The sequence below is a fragment of the Caloenas nicobarica genome, chromosome 3 (genome assembly GCF_036013445.1).
Source record: "Caloenas nicobarica isolate bCalNic1 chromosome 3, bCalNic1.hap1, whole genome shotgun sequence".
NCBI classification, from domain to species: Eukaryota; Metazoa; Chordata; class Aves; order Columbiformes; family Columbidae; genus Caloenas; species Caloenas nicobarica.
This window is the reverse complement of record NC_088247.1, coordinates 122,682,824-122,702,298: the sequence shown is the minus strand read 5'-3', so window position 1 is coordinate 122,702,298 and position 19,475 is coordinate 122,682,824.

Sequence of the window (19,475 nt, the reverse complement as noted above, 5' to 3'; positions counted from 1 at the left end):
GGGACCTGTGGAAGTCACCTGGTCCAGCCGCTCTGCTCAAGCAGGCACACCCGGAGCCCCTCAAATATATGACCCCAACGGTAAAATACTGGTTTCTCATGTGCAGCTGGAATATCACACGTTTTAATTTGTGCCTGTTTCCTCTGGTCCTCTCAGCACACACTCCGAAGAAGAGCCTGGCTCCCGCAGCTTCTGTCCTTCTCAGCAGCTTTTTATACACATTGATCAGACACACACCCCCTGCACCTCACAGTCTTTTCCCAGCTGAAGAGTGCCAGCTCTCTCAGCCTCTCCTCAGGTGGAAACAAGAAGGAGAATTTCCACTGGACCTCTCTTGGATTTTTTCAGAAGTCGTCCATCTCAAATAAGAAGTTTGAGATATTAGTCTTCAGCCAGGTTACTTCATGAGCTGTGCATTGCAGTTTGGTGTAGAAGTGCCTGAGCGCTTAATTAACAGGTTGTGAATTTCGCGGTTCTGGCCAGGAAGGTCCTGGGAGCACTGAGGTGACGCCTGGAGATGCCCCTGTGCGTCAGCCAGGCTGGACGCTCCGTGTTCCGCGCAGCAGTGGCACAGCAGGACCGCAGCCACTGCTCGACCTGTGTGTGTGCTGACAACCTACACTGAGTGTCCTCCTGTCCTGAGCTTTCGGGTCTCTCAGGTCGTGTTGACACAAAGTTATTGACAAAGGTATGAAGATGGCGCAAGTTCACAACTGTTGGAAGAGTCCACCACAGTCCTTGTCTTGGTGGGAAGGTGTTGGCGGTGAGAGCTGCGTAATGGGGGACATGACTTCTTGCTGGTGCAGGAACCGAGGGAGGAAGGTGCTGCCATTTGTCACCTGCCATGAAGGCGGGCTGTAATGCAGAGGATGCAGTGCTTTCCTTCAGTGTCTGCCTGTGGTCCCACGTGTCTTCCTTGCCCACTTGGAGGCAGATTGCCCGAGACTCGGTTATCCTTCCCCTTCTGTCGTCATTCACAACGATGGCGGCTTTTGGAAGTTTTCTCATGGCGCAAGTGCCCTTTGTCCTTCCCGCTCTCCCCAGCTTTCACAGCGCATTGCTCTTAGGAAAATCTACTGATGCCATGAGAGGTGCCAGCTGAAAACAAGTAGCAAAAATAAACCGTTAACCTCTGCTGACTGGGTTGTGCCTCGTCTGAGTATGAATTTTGTAAGTGTGAAATGGCTGTGGAGAGGAATCTTTACCATGCAGACTCCTAGGGCTGCCAGGGCTGAGGGACAAAAAGGGAAGCAAGCATGGTAGCCTGCTTGCTTTAGCCGCTCTACTATCCTCTTACACAGGTGCTGCCATCTTTCAGCCCGTAGCTCCTCAGAAGCACAGACTCAGCAGTAGATCGTGGTTTAGAAATTATTTGTTCGCCTCCTGCCAGACAAGACCTGGATGTATTTTCAAGTTCAGTTTCTGTTGCAGTCAGCGTGTTGCGGATTGCATAGCTGTTGAGAGTTAAAATCTTTGTTGACATCTTTTTTCTGACTAGGTCCTCAAGAAAGCTGAGAAATAGCAGTAGGTAGTTGATGTGAACTGGCCCCAGTGACCCACCCTGCAATTACTTGTTCCCCTCACTTGGGGCAAGGAAATAGGTTTTTGTGTGAAGTGAGTAGGAGCAGCTGCTTCAGGGGGATGTACCTGGCTGATACAGGAGGCACGGACCTTGCAAGCTTGTCTGTTCTGGGGGATTTTGGAACACGTCAAAATGCGAACGTGTCAAAATGCTCTTTTTAGTTGGGAATGAATGAACACGTTTGTTAGCCCCTGGGAGTGCTTCTGGAGTCAGAGTCACCGGTTAAAGAAAACTGAGCTACCAAACTGCATGTGACACGGAGGAGCAAATGCTGTTGCGAAGAGCATCAGAAATCTGAAGGCTGGGGGTTTGTGCATTTGGGCCTCGTTTACCTTGCCTTCCGATTTATGCCCGCTAAAGAGAGTGTAACTTCTGTTACTGTCATGAAAAGCAGCTCTTGTTCTAATTGCATCCACTGACAGCTACAGCAATTGCAGAGGTGCCAGCTACCCTACTTGGACACCTAAAGCACAACAGGTTTGTTCTGAAGGCTTTAAACAGAAGCACAACTTTTAAATATGGCACTCCCTGGAAACACGGCTTGTTCAACAGTGGGTTAACTTGTTCCTGGTTAGCAAACTGAAAAGCACAGTGAGGCCAAGCTGCCAAAAGCCGAGCTGCTGCTCTTGGAGATAATACCAGTTGATTTTAAATAGGTGGTGGTGAATAGTTATACCTAATCTGCAGGTGTATAACACCTTCCTGGGGGAGAAAGGACATTCTAATAATAATAACAACTGAGGTAAATGAGTCTTGCCCTGTTTTCAATATCTCTGGGGACATAAGACATGGCCTGGGGACCTATGTGAGACCCCGGGCCCCCAGCTGGATTGGCAGCTGGAAGACGGGTAGGTGAAAGGAGCCTGATGGGACCCCAGCAGGGCCTCGTACGTTACCTCAAGGGGTACATCAGCTTGTCACACAGAGCATCTCACGGGTTGGAAAAGGGATGCTCTGGAGAGGTTCTAGCCAAGCTGTGGAGACAGACACCATCCAAGCTGACTTTGCCTCTTTATTTGCCATCATGAGGGCCTTTTTTCCCTGTACTGACTATGTCTGCCGTATGATTATTTGGACTGGGGAGATGTTATTTGGCGACGAATCCTCAGGGAGGAGGCTGGGATCATCCCTTGTGCCAGCATCCTTGCCAGCGGCATCAGGGCTGAGTTCAGGTGCCTGAGGAGTCAAACCGCAGCACAGTCACACCGGGGGGTGGAGGCCGGACAGGACCTCTGGAGGTGTGAGTGTTCCCTCAGCTCCTGCTGGCATTGTGGGCACCACACAGCTCCTGCTAAGCCCTTGGTGCCGTGCAAGCCCTGCTTAGCAATAAGTAGCACATCTCGTGGTTAGCAACGCTGCTCACAGTGCAAATGCAAAACACAGCCACGTACAGGCTCCTAGGTTGACTTTTAAGTGTCTCAGCCAAAAGCGGTACACAGGGGTAGCAGTTCCAAGTTGTGAGCCCGGAATGAGAGAGCTCGTCAGTCAGAAACCTCAGGAACTGAGTGGTGGATGAGTGAAATCCCGTGTTAGACTGCTCTGTGTAAAGGGGACGGAGCCCTTGTTTGCTGTGGTCGGCTGTTTTCTTTCCTAACGAGCCAGAGCCACCCCACAGCCAGTGAGAGCCACAGCACTCTCTTCTCCCCAAAGAAAGGGGAACAAAATCCTGCCTCTTCCTGACTTTATGGCTCTCTCACATCTCTCCGACTCTGTGGTTGCAGGTGCTGATTCATAATACACCGGCTGAACTTCTTGTCGCCCATAGCCGACGTTTGCAACAAAGTGGGTTTTTTCTCTCTTCTGACTGTGCCTGCCAGTGGAGAGGACTGTGTCCTTGAGTGCGGAGCAGTTTTTTTGTGAGGGATCCTTGGGAGGAGTCTGGGATAGTCCCTTGTCCCAGCATCCTCTCAAGTGGGCATCTGGGCTGATTTGAGGTGCTTTAGGAGTGGAACCAAAGCACAGAATCACACAGAACAGCTGAGCTTTGGAGGGACCTGTGGAAGTCACCTGGTCCAGCCCCTCTGCTCAAGCAGGCACACCCGGAGCCCCTCAAATATATGACCCCAACGGTAAAATACTGGTTTCTCATGTGCAGCTGGAATATCACACGTTTTAATTTGTGCCTGTTTCCTCTGGTCCTCTCAGCACACACTCCGAAGAAGAGCCTGGCTCCCGCAGCTTCTGTCCTTCTCAGCAGCTTTTTATACACATTGATCAGACACACACCCCCTGCACCTCACAGTCTTTTCCCAGCTGAAGAGTGCCAGCTCTCTCAGCCTCTCCTCAGGTGGAAACAAGAAGGAGAATTTCCACTGGACCTCTCTTGGATTTTTTCAGAAGTCGTCCATCTCAAATAAGAAGTTTGAGATATTAGTCTTCAGCCAGGTTACTTCATGAGCTGTGCATTGCAGTTTGGTGTAGAAGCGCCTGAGCGCTTAATTAACAGGTTGTGAATTTCGCGGTTCTGGCCAGGAAGGTCCTGGGAGAACTGAGGTGACGCCTGGAGATGCCCCTGTGCGTCAGCCAGGCTGGACGCTCCGTGTTCCGCACAGCAGTGGCACAGCAGGACCGCAGCCACTGCTCGACCTGTGTGTGTGCTGACAACCTACACTGAGTGTCCTCCTGTCCTGAGCTTTCGGGTCTCTCAGGTCGTGTTGACACAAAGTTATTGACAAAGGTATGAAGATGGCGCAAGTTCACAACTGTTGGAAGAGTCCACCACAGTCCTTGTCTTGGTGGGAAGGTGTTGGCGGTGAGAGCTGCGTAATGGGGGACATGACTTCTTGCTGGTGCAGGAACCGAGGGAGGAAGGTGCTGCCATTTGTCACCTGCCATGAAGGCGGGCTGTAATGCAGAGGATGCAGTGCTTTCCTTCAGTGTCTGCCTGTGGTCCCACGTGTCTTCCTTGCCCACTTGGAGGCAGATTGCCCGAGACTCGGTTATCCTTCCCCTTCTGTCGTCATTCACAACGATGGCGGCTTTTGGAAGTTTTCTCATGGCGCAAGTGCCCTTTGTCCTTCCCGCTCGCCCCAGCTTTCACAGCGCATTGCTCTTAGGAAAATCTACTGATGCCATGAGAGGTGCCAGCTGAAAACAAGTAGCAAAAATAAACCGTTAACCTCTGCTGACTGGGTTGTGCCTCGTCTGAGTATGAATTTTGTAAGTGTGAAATGGCTGTGGAGAGGAATCTTTACCATGCAGACTCCTAGGGCTGCCAGGGCTGAGGGACAAAAAGGGAAGCAAGCATGGTAGCCTGCTTGCTTTAGCCGCTCTACTATCCTCTTACACAGGTGCTGCCATCTTTCAGCCCGTAGCTCCTCAGAAGCACAGACTCAGCAGTAGATCGTGGTTTAGAAATTATTTGTTCGCCTCCTGCCAGACAAGACCTGGATGTATTTTCAAGTTCAGTTTCTGTTGCAGTCAGCGTGTTGCGGATTGCATAGCTGTTGAGAGTTAAAATCTTTGTTGACATCTTTTTTCTGACTAGGTCCTCAAGAAAGCTGAGAAATAGCAGTAGGTAGTTGATGTGAACTGGCCCCAGTGACCCACCCTGCAATTACTTGTTCCCCTCACTTGGGGCAAGGAAATAGGTTTTTGTGTGAAGTGAGTAGGAGCAGCTGCTTCAGGGGGATGTACCTGGCTGATACAGGAGGCACGGACCTTGCAAGCTTGTCTGTTCTGGGGGATTTTGGAACACGTCAAAATGCGAACGTGTCAAAATGCTCTTTTTAGTTGGGAATGAATGAACACGTTTGTTAGCCCCTGGGAGTGCTTCTGGAGTCAGAGTCACCGGTTAAAGAAAACTGAGCTACCAAACTGCATGTGACACGGAGGAGCAAATGCTGTTGCGAAGAGCATCAGAAATCTGAAGGCTGGGGGTTTGTGCATTTGGGCCTCGTTTACCTTGCCTTCCGATTTATGCCCGCTAAAGAGAGTGTAACTTCTGTTACTGTCATGAAAAGCAGCTCTTGTTCTAATTGCATCCACTGACAGCTACAGCAATTGCAGAGGTGCCAGCTACCCTACTTGGACACCTAAAGCACAACAGGTTTGTTCTGAAGGCTTTAAACAGAAGCACAACTTTTAAATATGGCACTCCCTGGAAACACGGCTTGTTCAACAGTGGGTTAACTTGTTCCTGGTTAGCAAACTGAAAAGCACAGTGAGGCCAAGCTGCCAAAAGCCGAGCTGCTGCTCTTGGAGATAATACCAGTTGATTTTAAATAGGTGGTGGTGAATAGTTATACCTAATCTGCAGGTGTATAACACCTTCCTGGGGGAGAAAGGACATTCTAATAATAATAACAACTGAGGTAAATGAGTCTTGCCCTGTTTTCAATATCTCTGGGGACATAAGACATGGCCTGGGGACCTATGTGAGACCCCGGGCCCCCAGCTGGATTGGCAGCTGGAAGACGGGTAGGTGAAAGGAGCCTGATGGGACCCCAGCAGGGCCTCGTACGTTACCTCAAGGGGTACATCAGCTTGTCACACAGAGCATCTCACGGGTTGGAAAAGGGATGCTCTGGAGAGGTTCTAGCCAAGCTGTGGAGACAGACACCATCCAAGCTGACTTTGCCTCTTTATTTGCCATCATGAGGGCCTTTTTTCCCTGTACTGACTATGTCTGCCGTATGATTATTTGGACTGGGGAGATGTTATTTGGCGACGAATCCTCAGGGAGGAGGCTGGGATCATCCCTTGTGCCAGCATCCTTGCCAGCGGCATCAGGGCTGAGTTCAGGTGCCTGAGGAGTCAAACCGCAGCACAGTCACACCGGGGGGTGGAGGCCGGACAGGACCTCTGGAGGTGTGAGTGTTCCCTCAGCTCCTGCTGGCATTGTGGGCACCACACAGCTCCTGCTAAGCCCTTGGTGCTGTGCAAGCCCTGCTTAGCAATAAGTAGCACATCTCGTGGTTAGCAACGCTGCTCACAGTGCAAATGCAAAACACAGCCACGTACAGGCTCCTAGGTTGAATTTTAAGTGTCTCAGCCAAAAGCGGTACACAGGGGTAGCAGTTCCAAGTTGTGAGTCCGGAATGAGAGAGCTCGTCAGTCAGAAACCTCAGGAACTGAGTGGTGGATGAGTGAAATCCCGTGTTAGACTGCTCTGTGTAAAGGGGACGGAGCCCTTGTTTGCTGTGGTCGGCTGTTTTCTTTCCTAACGAGCCAGAGCCACCCCACAGCCAGTGAGAGCCACAGCACTCTCTTCTCCCCAAAGAAAGGGGAACAAAATCCTGCCTCTTCCTGACTTTATGGCTCTCTCACATCTCTCCGACTCTGTGGTTGCAGGTGCTGATTCATAATACACCGGCTGAACTTCTTGTCGCCCATAGCCGACGTTTGCAACAAAGTGGGTTTTTTCTCTCTTCTGACTGTGCCTGCCAGTGGAGAGGACTGTGTCCTTGAGTGCGGAGCAGTTTTTTTGTGAGGGATCCTTGGGAGGAGTCTGGGATAGTCCCTTGTCCCAGCATCCTCTCAAGTGGGCATCTGGGCTGATTTGAGGTGCTTTAGGAGTGGAACCAAAGCACAGAATCACACAGAACAGCTGAGCTTTGGAGGGACCTGTGGAAGTCACCTGGTCCAGCCCCTCTGCTCAAGCAGGCACACCCGGAGCCCCTCAAATATATGACCCCAACGGTAAAATACTGGTTTCTCATGTGCAGCTGGAATATCACACGTTTTAATTTGTGCCTGTTTCCTCTGGTCCTCTCAGCACACACTCCGAAGAAGAGCCTGGCTCCCGCAGCTTCTGTCCTTCTCAGCAGCTTTTTATACACATTGATCAGACACACACCCCCTGCACCTCACAGTCTTTTCCCAGCTGAAGAGTGCCAGCTCTCTCAGCCTCTCCTCAGGTGGAAACAAGAAGGAGAATTTCCACTGGACCTCTCTTGGATTTTTTCAGAAGTCGTCCATCTCAAATAAGAAGTTTGAGATATTAGTCTTCAGCCAGGTTACTTCATGAGCTGTGCATTGCAGTTTGGTGTAGAAGCGCCTGAGCGCTTAATTAACAGGTTGTGAATTTCGCGGTTCTGGCCAGGAAGGTCCTGGGAGAACTGAGGTGACGCCTGGAGATGCCCCTGTGCGTCAGCCAGGCTGGACGCTCCGTGTTCCGCACAGCAGTGGCACAGCAGGACCGCAGCCACTGCTCGACCTGTGTGTGTGCTGACAACCTACACTGAGTGTCCTCCTGTCCTGAGCTTTCGGGTCTCTCAGGTCGTGTTGACACAAAGTTATTGACAAAGGTATGAAGATGGCGCAAGTTCACAACTGTTGGAAGAGTCCACCACAGTCCTTGTCTTGGTGGGAAGGTGTTGGCGGTGAGAGCTGCGTAATGGGGGACATGACTTCTTGCTGGTGCAGGAACCGAGGGAGGAAGGTGCTGCCATTTGTCACCTGCCATGAAGGCGGGCTGTAATGCAGAGGATGCAGTGCTTTCCTTCAGTGTCTGCCTGTGGTCCCACGTGTCTTCCTTGCCCACTTGGAGGCAGATTGCCCGAGACTCGGTTATCCTTCCCCTTCTGTCGTCATTTACAACGATGGCGGCTTTTGGAAGTTTTCTCATGGCGCAAGTGCCCTTTGTCCTTCCCGCTCGCCCCAGCTTTCACAGCGCATTGCTCTTAGGAAAATCTACTGATGCCATGAGAGGTGCCAGCTGAAAACAAGTAGCAAAAATAAACCGTTAACCTCTGCTGACTGGGTTGTGCCTCGTCTGAGTATGAATTTTGTAAGTGTGAAATGGCTGTGGAGAGGAATCTTTACCATGCAGACTCCTAGGGCTGCCAGGGCTGAGGGACAAAAAGGGAAGCAAGCATGGTAGCCTGCTTGCTTTAGCCGCTCTACTATCCTCTTACACAGGTGCTGCCATCTTTCAGCCCGTAGCTCCTCAGAAGCACAGACTCAGCAGTAGATCGTGGTTTAGAAATTATTTGTTCGCCTCCTGCCAGACAAGACCTGGATGTATTTTCAAGTTCAGTTTCTGTTGCAGTCAGCGTGTTGCGGATTGCATAGCTGTTGAGAGTTAAAATCTTTGTTGACATCTTTTTTCTGACTAGGTCCTCAAGAAAGCTGAGAAATAGCAGTAGGTAGTTGATGTGAACTGGCCCCAGTGACCCACCCTGCAATTACTTGTTCCCCTCACTTGGGGCAAGGAAATAGGTTTTTGTGTGAAGTGAGTAGGAGCAGCTGCTTCAGGGGGATGTACCTGGCTGATACAGGAGGCACGGACCTTGCAAGCTTGTCTGTTCTGGGGGATTTTGGAACACGTCAAAATGCGAACGTGTCAAAATGCTCTTTTTAGTTGGGAATGAATGTACACGTTTGTTAGCCCCTGGGAGTGCTTCTGGAGTCAGAGTCACCGGTTAAAGAAAACTGAGCTACCAAACTGCATGTGACACGGAGGAGCAAATGCTGTTGCGAAGAGCATCAGAAATCTGAAGGCTGGGGGTTTGTGCATTTGGGCCTCGTTTACCTTGCCTTCCGATTTATGCCCGCTAAAGAGAGTGTAACTTCTGTTACTGTCATGAAAAGCAGCTCTTGTTCTAATTGCATCCACTGACAGCTACAGCAATTGCAGAGGTGCCAGCTACCCTACTTGGACACCTAAAGCACAACAGGTTTGTTCTGAAGGCTTTAAACAGAAGCACAACTTTTAAATATGGCACTCCCTGGAAACACGGCTTGTTCAACAGTGGGTTAACTTGTTCCTGGTTGGCAAACTGAAAAGCACAGTGAGGCCAAGCTGCCAAAAGCTGAGCTGCTGCTCTTGGAGATAATACCAGTTGATTTTAAATAGGTGGTGGTGAATAGTTATACCTAATCTGCAGGTGTATAACACCTTCCTGGGGGAGAAAGGACATTCTAATAATAATAACAACTGAGGTAAATGAGTCTTGCCCTGTTTTCAATATCTCTGGGGACATAAGACATGGCCTGGGGACCTATGTGAGACCCCGGGCCCCCAGCTGGATTGGCAGCTGGAAGACGGGTAGGTGAAAGGAGCCTGATGGGACCCCAGCAGGGCCTCGTACGTTACCTCAAGGGGTACATCAGCTTGTCACACAGAGCATCTCACGGGTTGGAAAAGGGATGCTCTGGAGAGGTTCTAGCCAAGCTGTGGAGACAGACACCATCCAAGCTGACTTTGCCTCTTTATTTGCCATCATGAGGGCCTTTTTTCCCTGTACTGACTATGTCTGCCGTATGATTATTTGGACTGGGGAGATGTTATTTGGCGACGAATCCTCAGGGAGGAGGCTGGGATCATCCCTTGTGCCAGCATCCTTGCCAGCGGCATCAGGGCTGAGTTCAGGTGCCTGAGGAGTCAAACCGCAGCACAGTCACACCGGGGGGTGGAGGCCGGACAGGACCTCTGGAGGTGTGAGTGTTCCCTCAGCTCCTGCTGGCATTGTGGGCACCACACAGCTCCTGCTAAGCCCTTGGTGCTGTGCAAGCCCTGCTTAGCAATAAGTAGCACATCTCGTGGTTAGCAACGCTGCTCACAGTGCAAATGCAAAACACAGCCACGTACAGGCTCCTAGGTTGAATTTTAAGTGTCTCAGCCAAAAGCGGTACACAGGGGTAGCAGTTCCAAGTTGTGAGTCCGGAATGAGAGAGCTCGTCAGTCAGAAACCTCAGGAACTGAGTGGTGGATGAGTGAAATCCCGTGTTAGACTGCTCTGTGTAAAGGGGACGGAGCCCTTGTTTGCTGTGGTCGGCTGTTTTCTTTCCTAACGAGCCAGAGCCACCCCACAGCCAGTGAGAGCCACAGCACTCTCTTCTCCCCAAAGAAAGGGGAACAAAATCCTGCCTCTTCCTGACTTTATGGCTCTCTCACATCTCTCTGACTCTGTGGTTGCAGGTGCTGATTCATAATACACCGGCTGAACTTCTTGTCGCCCATAGCCGACGTTTGCAACAAAGTGGGTTTTTTCTCTCTTCTGACTGTGCCTGCCAGTGGAGAGGACTGTGTCCTTGAGTGCGGAGCAGTTTTTTTTTGAGGGATCCTTGGGAGGAGTCTGGGATAGTCCCTTGTCCCAGCATCCTCTCAAGTGGGCATCTGGGCTGATTTGAGGTGCTTTAGGAGTGGAACCAAAGCACAGAATCACACAGAACAGCTGAGCTTTGGAGGGACCTGTGGAAGTCACCTGGTCCAGCCGCTCTGCTCAAGCAGGCACACCCGGAGCCCCTCAAATATATGACCCCAACGGTAAAATACTGGTTTCTCATGTGCAGCTGGAATATCACACGTTTTAATTTGTGCCTGTTTCCTCTGGTCCTCTCAGCACACACTCCGAAGAAGAGCCTGGCTCCCGCAGCTTCTGTCCTTCTCAGCAGCTTTTTATACACATTGATCAGACACACACCCCCTGCACCTCACAGTCTTTTCCCAGCTGAAGAGTGCCAGCTCTCTCAGCCTCTCCTCAGGTGGAAACAAGAAGGAGAATTTCCACTGGACCTCTCTTGGATTTTTTCAGAAGTCGTCCATCTCAAATAAGAAGTTTGAGATATTAGTCTTCAGCCAGGTTACTTCATGAGCTGTGCATTGCAGTTTGGTGTAGAAGCGCCTGAGCGCTTAATTAACAGGTTGTGAATTTCGCGGTTCTGGCCAGGAAGGTCCTGGGAGAACTGAGGTGACGCCTGGAGATGCCCCTGTGCGTCAGCCAGGCTGGACGCTCCGTGTTCCGCACAGCAGTGGCACAGCAGGACCGCAGCCACTGCTCGACCTGTGTGTGTGCTGACAACCTACACTGAGTGTCCTCCTGTCCTGAGCTTTCGGGTCTCTCAGGTCGTGTTGACACAAAGTTATTGACAAAGGTATGAAGATGGCGCAAGTTCACAACTGTTGGAAGAGTCCACCACAGTCCTTGTCTTGGTGGGAAGGTGTTGGCGGTGAGAGCTGCGTAATGGGGGACATGACTTCTTGCTGGTGCAGGAACCGAGGGAGGAAGGTGCTGCCATTTGTCACCTGCCATGAAGGCGGGCTGTAATGCAGAGGATGCAGTGCTTTCCTTCAGTGTCTGCCTGTGGTCCCACGTGTCTTCCTTGCCCACTTGGAGGCAGATTGCCCGAGACTCGGTTATCCTTCCCCTTCTGTCGTCATTTACAACGATGGCGGCTTTTGGAAGTTTTCTCATGGCGCAAGTGCCCTTTGTCCTTCCCGCTCTCCCCAGCTTTCACAGCGCATTGCTCTTAGGAAAATCTACTGATGCCATGAGAGGTGCCAGCTGAAAACAAGTAGCAAAAATAAACCGTTAACCTCTGCTGACTGGGTTGTGCCTCGTCTGAGTATGAATTTTGTAAGTGTGAAATGGCTGTGGAGAGGAATCTTTACCATGCAGACTCCTAGGGCTGCCAGGGCTGAGGGACAAAAAGGGAAGCAAGCATGGTAGCCTGCTTGCTTTAGCCGCTCTACTATCCTCTTACACAGGTGCTGCCATCTTTCAGCCCGTAGCTCCTCAGAAGCACAGACTCAGCAGTAGATCGTGGTTTAGAAATTATTTGTTCGCCTCCTGCCAGACAAGACCTGGATGTATTTTCAAGTTCAGTTTCTGTTGCAGTCAGCGTGTTGCGGATTGCATAGCTGTTGAGAGTTAAAATCTTTGTTGACATCTTTTTTCTGACTAGGTCCTCAAGAAAGCTGAGAAATAGCAGTAGGTAGTTGATGTGAACTGGCCCCAGTGACCCACCCTGCAATTACTTGTTCCCCTCACTTGGGGCAAGGAAATAGGTTTTTGTGTGAAGTGAGTAGGAGCAGCTGCTTCAGGGGGATGTACCTGGCTGATACAGGAGGCACGGACCTTGCAAGCTTGTCTGTTCTGGGGGATTTTGGAACACGTCAAAATGCGAACGTGTCAAAATGCTCTTTTTAGTTGGGAATGAATGTACACGTTTGTTAGCCCCTGGGAGTGCTTCTGGAGTCAGAGTCACCGGTTAAAGAAAACTGAGCTACCAAACTGCATGTGACACGGAGGAGCAAATGCTGTTGCGAAGAGCATCAGAAATCTGAAGGCTGGGGGTTTGTGCATTTGGGCCTCGTTTACCTTGCCTTCCGATTTATGCCCGCTAAAGAGAGTGTAACTTCTGTTACTGTCATGAAAAGCAGCTCTTGTTCTAATTGCATCCACTGACAGCTACAGCAATTGCAGAGGTGCCAGCTACCCTACTTGGACACCTAAAGCACAACAGGTTTGTTCTGAAGGCTTTAAACAGAAGCACAACTTTTAAATATGGCACTCCCTGGAAACACGGCTTGTTCAACAGTGGGTTAACTTGTTCCTGGTTGGCAAACTGAAAAGCACAGTGAGGCCAAGCTGCCAAAAGCTGAGCTGCTGCTCTTGGAGATAATACCAGTTGATTTTAAATAGGTGGTGGTGAATAGTTATACCTAATCTGCAGGTGTATAACACCTTCCTGGGGGAGAAAGGACATTCTAATAATAATAACAACTGAGGTAAATGAGTCTTGCCCTGTTTTCAATATCTCTGGGGACATAAGACATGGCCTGGGGACCTATGTGAGACCCCGGGCCCCCAGCTGGATTGGCAGCTGGAAGACGGGTAGGTGAAAGGAGCCTGATGGGACCCCAGCAGGGCCTCGTACGTTACCTCAAGGGGTACATCAGCTTGTCACACAGAGCATCTCACGGGTTGGAAAAGGGATGCTCTGGAGAGGTTCTAGCCAAGCTGTGGAGACAGACACCATCCAAGCTGACTTTGCCTCTTTATTTGCCATCATGAGGGCCTTTTTTCCCTGTACTGACTATGTCTGCCGTATGATTATTTGGACTGGGGAGATGTTATTTGGCGACGAATCCTCAGGGAGGAGGCTGGGATCATCCCTTGTGCCAGCATCCTTGCCAGCGGCATCAGGGCTGAGTTCAGGTGCCTGAGGAGTCAAACCGCAGCACAGTCACACCGGGGGGTGGAGGCCGGACAGGACCTCTGGAGGTGTGAGTGTTCCCTCAGCTCCTGCTGGCATTGTGGGCACCACACAGCTCCTGCTAAGCCCTTGGTGCTGTGCAAGCCCTGCTTAGCAATAAGTAGCACATCTCGTGGTTAGCAACGCTGCTCACAGTGCAAATGCAAAACACAGCCACGTACAGGCTCCTAGGTTGAATTTTAGGTGTCTCAGCCAAAAGCGGTACACAGGGGTAGCAGTTCCAAGTTGTGAGTCAGGAATGAGAGAGCTCGTCAGTCAGAAACCTCAGGAACTGAGTGGTGGATGAGTGAAATCCCGTGTTAGACTGCTCTGTGTAAAGGGGACGGAGCCCTTGTTTGCTGTGGTCGGCTGTTTTCTTTCCTAACGAGCCAGAGCCACCCCACAGCCAGTGAGAGCCACAGCACTCTCTTCTCCCCAAAGAAAGGGGAACAAAATCCTGCCTCTTCCTGACTTTATGGCTCTCTCACATCTCTCTGACTCTGTGGTTGCAGGTGCTAATTCATAATACACCGGCTGAACTTCTTGTCGCCCATAGCCGACATTTGCAACAAAGTGTGTTTTTTCTCTCTTCTGACTGTGCCTGCCAGTGGAGAGGACTGTGTCCTTGAGTGCGGAGCAGTTTTTTTGTGAGGGATCCTTGGGAGGAGTCTGGGATAGTCCCTTGTCCCAGCATCCTCTCAAGTGGGCATCTGGGCTGATTTGAGGTGCTTTAGGAGTGGAACCAAAGCACAGAATCACACAGAACAGCTGAGCTTTGGAGGGACCTGTGGAAGTCACCTGGTCCAGCCCCTCTGCTCAAGCAGGCACACCCGGAGCCCCTCAAATATATGACCCCAACGGTAAAATACTGGTTTCTCATGTGCAGCTGGAATATCACACGTTTTAATTTGTGCCTGTTTCCTCTGGTCCTCTCAGCACACACTCCGAAGAAGAGCCTGGCTCCCGCAGCTTCTGTCCTTCTCAGCAGCTTTTTATACACATTGATCAGACACACACCCCCTGCACCTCACAGTCTTTTCCCAGCTGAAGAGTGCCAGCTCTCTCAGCCTCTCCTCAGGTGGAAACAAGAAGGAGAATTTCCACTGGACCTCTCTTGGATTTTTTCAGAAGTCGTCCATCTCAAATAAGAAGTTTGAGATATTAGTCTTCAGCCAGGTTACTTCATGAGCTGTGCATTGCAGTTTGGTGTAGAAGCGCCTGAGCGCTTAATTAACAGGTTGTGAATTTCGCGGTTCTGGCCAGGAAGGTCCTGGGAGAACTGAGGTGACGCCTGGAGATGCCCCTGTGCGTCAGCCAGGCTGGACGCTCCGTGTTCCGCACAGCAGTGGCACAGCAGGACCGCAGCCACTGCTCGACCTGTGTGTGTGCTGACAACCTACACTGAGTGTCCTCCTGTCCTGAGCTTTCGGGTCTCTCAGGTCGTGTTGACACAAAGTTATTGACAAAGGTATGAAGATGGCGCAAGTTCACAACTGTTGGAAGAGTCCACCACAGTCCTTGTCTTGGTGGGAAGGTGTTGGCGGTGAGAGCTGCGTAATGGGGGACATGACTTCTTGCTGGTGCAGGAACCGAGGGAGGAAGGTGCTGCCATTTGTCACCTGCCATGAAGGCGGGCTGTAATGCAGAGGATGCAGTGCTTTCCTTCAGTGTCTGCCTGTGGTCCCACGTGTCTTCCTTGCCCACTTGGAGGCAGATTGCCCGAGACTCGGTTATCCTTCCCCTTCTGTCGTCATTTACAACGATGGCGGCTTTTGGAAGTTTTCTCATGGCGCAAGTGCCCTTTGTCCTTCCCGCTCTCCCCAGCTTTCACAGCGCATTGCTCTTAGGAAAATCTACTGATGCCATGAGAGGTGCCAGCTGAAAACAAGTAGCAAAAATAAACCGTTAACCTCTGCTGACTGGGTTGTGCCTCGTCTGAGTATGAATTTTGTAAGTGTGAAATGGCTGTGGAGAGGAATCTTTACCATGCAGACTCCTAGGGCTGCCAGGGCTGAGGGACAAAAAGGGAAGCAAGCATGGTAGCCTGCTTGCTTTAGCCGCTCTACTATCCTCTTACACAGGTGCTGCCATCTTTCAGCCCGTAGCTCCTCAGAAGCACAGACTCAGCAGTAGATCGTGGTTTAGAAATTATTTGTTCGCCTCCTGCCAGACAAGACCTGGATGTATTTTCAAGTTCAGTTTCTGTTGCAGTCAGCGTGTTGCGGATTGCATAGCTGTTGAGAGTTAAAATCTTTGTTGACATCTTTTTTCTGACTAGGTCCTCAAGAAAGCTGAGAAATAGCAGTAGGTAGTTGATGTGAACTGGCCCCAGTGACCCACCCTGCAATTACTTGTTCCCCTCACTTGGGGCAAGGAAATAGGTTTTTGTGTGAAGTGAGTAGGAGCAGCTGCTTCAGGGGGATGTACCTGGCTGATACAGGAGGCACGGACCTTGCAAGCTTGTCTGTTCTGGGGGATTTTGGAACACGTCAAAATGCGAACGTGTCAAAATGCTCTTTTTAGTTGGGAATGAATGTACACGTTTGTTAGCCCCTGGGAGTGCTTCTGGAGTCAGAGTCACCGGTTAAAGAAAACTGAGCTACCAAACTGCATGTGACACGGAGGAGCAAATGCTGTTGCGAAGAGCATCAGAAATCTGAAGGCTGGGGGTTTGTGCATTTGGGCCTCGTTTACCTTGCCTTCCGATTTATGCCCGCTAAAGAGAGTGTAACTTCTGTTACTGTCATGAAAAGCAGCTCTTGTTCTAATTGCATCCACTGACAGCTACAGCAATTGCAGAGGTGCCAGCTACCCTACTTGGACACCTAAAGCACAACAGGTTTGTTCTGAAGGCTTTAAACAGAAGCACAACTTTTAAATATGGCACTCCCTGGAAACACGGCTTGTTCAACGGTGGGTTAACTTGTTCCTGGTTGGCAAACTGAAAAGCACAGTGAGGCCAAGCTGCCAAAAGCTGAGCTGCTGCTCTTGGAGATAATACCAGTTGATTTTAAATAGGTGGTGGTGAATAGTTATACCTAATCTGCAGGTGTATAACACCTTCCTGGGGGAGAAAGGACATTCTAATAATAATAACAACTGAGGTAAATGAGTCTTGCCCTGTTTTCAATATCTCTGGGGACATAAGACATGGCCTGGGGACCTATGTGAGACCCCGGGCCCCCAGCTGGATTGGCAGCTGGAAGACGGGTAGGTGAAAGGAGCCTGATGGGACCCCAGCAGGGCCTCGTACGTTACCTCAAGGGGTACATCAGCTTGTCACACAGAGCATCTCACGGGTTGGAAAAGGGATGCTCTGGAGAGGTTCTAGCCAAGCTGTGGAGACAGACACCATCCAAGCTGACTTTGCCTCTTTATTTGCCATCATGAGGGCCTTTTTTCCCTGTACTGACTATGTCTGCCGTATGATTATTTGGACTGGGGAGATGTTATTTGGCGACGAATCCTCAGGGAGGAGGCTGGGATCATCCCTTGTGCCAGCATCCTTGCCAGCGGCATCAGGGCTGAGTTCAGGTGCCTGAGGAGTCAAACCGCAGCACAGTCACACCGGGGGGTGGAGGCCGGACAGGACCTCTGGAGGTGTGAGTGTTCCCTCAGCTCCTGCTGGCATTGTGGGCACCACACAGCTCCTGCTAAGCCCTTGGTGCTGTGCAAGCCCTGCTTAGCAATAAGTAGCACATCTCGTGGTTAGCAACGCTGCTCACAGTGCAAATGCAAAACACAGCCACGTACAGGCTCCTAGGTTGACTTTTAAGTGTCTCAGCCAAAAGCGGTACACAGGGGTAGCAGTTCCAAGTTGTGAGTCAGGAATGAGAGAGCTCGTCAGTCAGAAACCTCAGGAACTGAGTGGTGGATGAGTGAAATCCCGTGTTAGACTGCTCTGTGTAAAGGGGACGGAGCCCTTGTTTGCTGTGGTCGGCTGTTTTCTTTCCTAACGAGCCAGAGCCACCCCACAGCCAGTGAGAGCCACAGCACTCTCTTCTCCCCAAGGAAACGGAACAAAATCCTGCCTCTTCCTGACTTTATGGCTCTCTCACATCTCTCTGACTCTGTGGTTGCAGGTGCTGATTCATAATACACCGGCTGAACTTCTTGTCGCCCATAGCCGACGTTTGCAACAAAGTGGGTTTTTTTCTCTCTTCTGACTGTGCCTGCCAGTGGAGAGGACTGTGTCCTTGAGTGCGGAGCAGTTTTTTTGTGAGGGATCCTTGGGAGGAGTCTGGGATAGTCCCTTGTCCCAGCATCCTCTCAAGTGGGCATCTGGGCTGATTTGAGGTGCTTTAGGAGTGGAACCAAAGCACAGAATCACACAGAACAGCTGAGCTTCGGAGGGACCTGTGGAAGTCACCTGGTCCAGCCCCTCTGCTCAAGCAGGCACACCCGGAGCCCCTCAAATATATGACCCCAACGGTAAAATACTGGTTTCTCATGTGCAGCTGGAATATCACACGTTTAATTTGTGCCTGTTTCCTCTGGTCCTCTCAGCACACACTCCGAAGAAGAGCCTGGCTCCCTCAGCTTCTGTCCTTCTCAGCAGCTTTTTATACACATTGATCAGACACACACCCCCTGCACCTCACAGTCTTTTCCCAGCTGAAGAGTGCCAGCTCTCTCAGCCTCTCCTCAGGTGGAAACAAGAAGGAGAATTTCCACTGGACCTCTCTTGGATTTTTTCAGAAGTCGTCCATCTCAATAAGAAGTTTGAGATATTAGTCTTCAGCCAGTCTTCTTTCGTTCCTTTCCTTTCCTTTCCTTTCCTTTCCTTTTCCTTTCCTTTCCTTTCTTCTTTCCTTTCTTTCCTTTCTTTCCTTTCCTTTCCTTTCCTTTCCTTTCCTTTCCTTTCCTTTCCTTTCCTTTCCTTTCCTTTCCTTTCCTTTCCTTTCCTTTCCTTTTTCCTTTCTTTCCTTTCCTTTCCTTTCCTTTCCTTTCCTTTCCTTTCCTTTCCTTTCCTTTCTTGCCTTTCCTTTCCTTGCCTTTCCTTGCCTTTCCTTTCCTTTCCTTTCCTTTCCTTTCCTTTACTTTCCTTTCCTTGCCTTTCCTTTCCTTTCCGCGCCTTTCCTTTCCGCGCCTTTCCTTTCCTTTCCTTGCCTTTCCTTGCCTTTCCTTTCCTTTCCTTTCCTTTCCTTTCTTTCCTTTCCTTCCTTTCCTTTCCTTTCCTTTCTTTCCTTTCCTTTCCTTTCCTTTCCTTTCCTTTCCTTTCCTTTCCTTCCGCGCCTTTCCCTTTCCTTTCCGCGCCTTTCCTTTCCTTTCCCGCGCCTTTCCTTTCCGCGCCTTTCCTTTCCTTTCCTTTCCTTTCCTTTCCTTTCCTTTCCTTTCCTTTCCTTTCCTTTCCTTTCCTTTCCTTTCCTTTCCTTTCCTTTCCTTTCCTTTCCTTTCCTTTCCTTTCCTTTCCTTTCCTTCCTTGCCTTTCCTTGCCTTTCCTTGCCTTTCCTTGCCTTTCCTTGCCTTTCCTTGCCTTTCCTTGCCTTTCCTTGCCTTTCCTTGCCTTTCCTTGCCTTTCCTTGCCTTTCCTTGCCTTTCCTTGCCTTTCCTTGCCTTTCCTTGCCTTTCCTTGCCTTTCCTTGCCTGCCTTGCCTTGCCTTGCCTTGCCTGGCCTTGCCTTGCCTTGCCTTGCCTTGCCTGGCCTTGCCTTGCCTTGTGCCTTGCCTTGCCTTGCCTTGCCTTGCCTTTCCTTGCCTTTCCTTGCCTTTCCTTTCCGCGCCTTTCCTTTCCGCGCCTTTCCTTTCCTTTCCTTTCCTTTCCTTTCCTTTCCTTTCCTTTCCTTTCCTTTCCTTTCCTTCTTTCCTTTCCTTTCCTTTCCTTTCCTTTCCTTTCCTTTCCTTTCCTTTCCTTCCGCGCCTTTCCTTTCCGCGCCTTTCCTTTCCTTTCCTTTCCTTTCCTTTCCTTTCCTTTCTTCCTTTCCTTTCCTTTCCTTTCCTTTCCTTTCCTTTCCTTTCCTTTCCTTTCCTTT